The sequence below is a fragment of the Colossoma macropomum genome, unplaced genomic scaffold, assembly GCF_904425465.1.
Source record: "Colossoma macropomum unplaced genomic scaffold, Colossoma_macropomum, whole genome shotgun sequence".
NCBI classification, from domain to species: Eukaryota; Metazoa; Chordata; class Actinopteri; order Characiformes; family Serrasalmidae; genus Colossoma; species Colossoma macropomum.
Genome location: NW_023494789.1, coordinates 44,063,802 through 44,066,945, shown reverse-complemented (window position 1 = coordinate 44,066,945; position 3,144 = coordinate 44,063,802).

Below are 3,144 nucleotides of genomic sequence, written 5' to 3'. Positions count from 1 at the left end.
TTGACCATATGGTGTACATTAGACTCAAGCCCAATAATCCATAGTTTGTGTTGGTGTTCTCTTCAGACTTGTACGTGTAAGGCTGGGTAAGTGTGATGCTACTTCCACCCTGCACCATACCTGAACAGGGCCATTACATTTGATGCAGAGGCTGGTAATTAAGAGGTTAGCTTGAATTTACAATACACTGGGGATCACACCCACACAAGAAAATAAAATAGATTGAGAGAGAACACTTGTTTTAAGGGCAAATGTTCAGGAAAAAAAATTTGAATGTGCTGGAATACATTTTTTTTTAATCAATATTTTTGACAGGAATTACAAAGTAAAGTGCTGGGTCTTTAACAGCTGACTAGTTAGGCTGCAAGGCTGTTGAGCCTTAGGCCAGAGGCCAAGCACAAGCCCAAGTTAGGTCCATGGAGAGTGTTTGTAGGTGTGTTTATGTTTATGTTCAATGGTGCAGCTGGCAGGTGGAGCAGTGATATGTGAATATGTGATGATTAGAGGCCGAATATTATCTCCAGAATAGGGGGCATGATTGTACTTTTGTTCTCTGTCAGAACCTCCTTGTGCTGCCACATGGGTTTGGCTGGGCTTCCTGGAGCTTGGACGCCTGCCACTTGTTAGCCTTCACTGGTTTGGAACTGCAGCAGCATCTGTCTTTTAAAAAGGGGGGAAACAAGATAAGCTTTTCAAATTGTAAAGCATCAAAACAGAGTAACAAAGCAACACACCACACACTGAACCCAAATCTCCCCATGACCAAACGGATGACTGATTATATAGGCCTCGTGGGGGAAAAAGATTGAGGGGAAAAACAAAGAGGAAGAAAGAAAGCTTTGCACTTTGATGTCACCATGAGAAAGGGCAAGAAAGATAAGGAGCAGTAGAGCAAGAGACAGTAGCCATATTTACATGCAGCCTGATAATCCGTTAATAATCTAACTAATAGCTCAATCAGAATAGAATGTGTCCATGTATAAACTTCAGCTGGAATAGACTAGTCTGATTGAGGCTATTCCAAATACAATTTCTATCTGACTGAACGAGGTGGGTAAACACTGTCATTCCATATCTGCTGTGTGCCACTATATGACGACAGCATGAAGCCACGCAAACATTGCCTTGGCGACCACGTTACTTGCGAAAATGGATGATTATCAAAGAAGAGATTTAGCAGTGTAGACTGTTTATTTACAGTGGAGAACATCAGGATGACGTTGTATAATGTATGTACAACGTATATATGTACATTTGTTGTATGATAATGAGTCTGGAATTCAACAATATGACGTTTGGCATCCACGGCTCCACAAAAAAATCATCTAGCGTATTTCGCCACTGCGGTTGATGGTAAAAATTGGAAAAATTGAGCTCTTGATGCAACATTCTGCTCACCACTGTAGCCTGCTGACCGTTGCCACTTGCGATGATGGAATTTTCCATCGCAGAATAACATAACATATGAAGGCAGCATAACATAGATCTAAACGTCACGTTAGTTTCTGAGAAACTCCTGCGAAGTTTTGAGAATCGGAACCATTGGTTAGACTCTTGTTTGTGTGCATAATCTGAAAGTGTGTGGTGTTTCATTCAGGACAGATCATGTAGTGTGGGGAGTTTGATGACTAACAATGATAAAGGTCAGAAAAATCTGTGAAAAATATTATTATGTGTGGGGTGTGTCACGTTTTACATCGGTTAGGTTTTTTAAAATCCTGTAGTGTGGGCCAGGCCTTAAATTATATTCAGAATAAATTCAATCGGATTGTCGAAAATCTTTGCACGTAGACACAGCCAATAAGAGGAAGAAAAAATAGTAGAAGGAGGGAAGGAATGACTGACTGGAAAAAAAAGAGAGAGGGAGAGGGAGCAGTAAAGGTTTTGATTAGAGAGCTGTTTGTGGTTTGGTACATGAGTGTGTGAGATTGGAAAGCACCTCACATGTCTGCAGCCAACACGAGAGAGAGAGAGAGAGAGAGAGAGAGAGAGAGAGAGAGAGACAAAGTGAGAGGGGGGGAGGGACGCAAAGGGAGACTGACAAGAAAAACGTAGAGAGAGAAACAGAGAGAGAGTGGGGAGAAATAAGGAGTGAGAGAGAAAGAAAAAGATATAGGAAGCGAGACAGAGACTGAGAAACAGAATGAGAGAAAGAAAGTAAATTGGAGAATGAGAGAGAGACAGAAGTTGAGAAAGCAAGAGAGAGTGAGAGAGGGGGAGAGAGAAATGGAATGAATTAGGTGCACACACCAAATAGTCCCTATGGGGGGCACTGTCAGTATGGTGTGTGGATCATTTAATCTCTCACATTTACAGTGCACGCACACACACACACACACACACACTTGCTTTTACACAATGTCAGGATGTGAGGTCATATATATGTTGACCCCAGAACCACAAATTATTTCATATATTGTTCTAATCATTTGAGCACAGCAGCTGCTCTTTACATTGTGTGAATGTCTCATGAAAACTGGACCATCCAAGACTACTTGGAATACAATCTTGTTACACTGACTTACATTAAAAGTTAAAAAAAAAAGAAATACTTTACTTTGTGGAGATATTGTATTTTTGGACAGCAACACTAGCTATTTTTATACATAAGTATCTATACGTAATAGAAATTTTCTTAGTCTAACCCTAAGGAAACCTAAAGAAACACTTTTCCCTTTCAGTTTAATAGTGTAAGTTAGTACAGCTGTTCCTAGACGTTTTTTGTCCTGACAACGTACAAAAACACACATATATACACATTGTCCCATATGAGTCACTTTGGGTTTTAGTGGTCACTTCACCTATGCACACAATCTGCTTTCAGTTTTGCAAGAGCAGCAGGGTGGTCTTGACCAGTGACATGGGGTGACATGGATCAATCCACCCAGTGCTCAGCATTTTGTTCTGTCATTAAGGTTAAAGGCTGTGCTGTTTTAGACCAGATTTAGTTTTAGCCTATTACGCTTTGTCTCTGGTTGTTCTCAGCCTGCCTTGCCCTTTTGCTTTGATTTCATCTGTTTGCACCTTGCTCTGAAAGTTTCCTAGAGAGTTAAGTTTTGGAGGTTGTGAGTCCCCTCCTCCTTTCTCTCCTTCCCTCCCCCTTTCCCTCTCACTCACTCTCCTCATTCCTCTATCTGCTGTAGA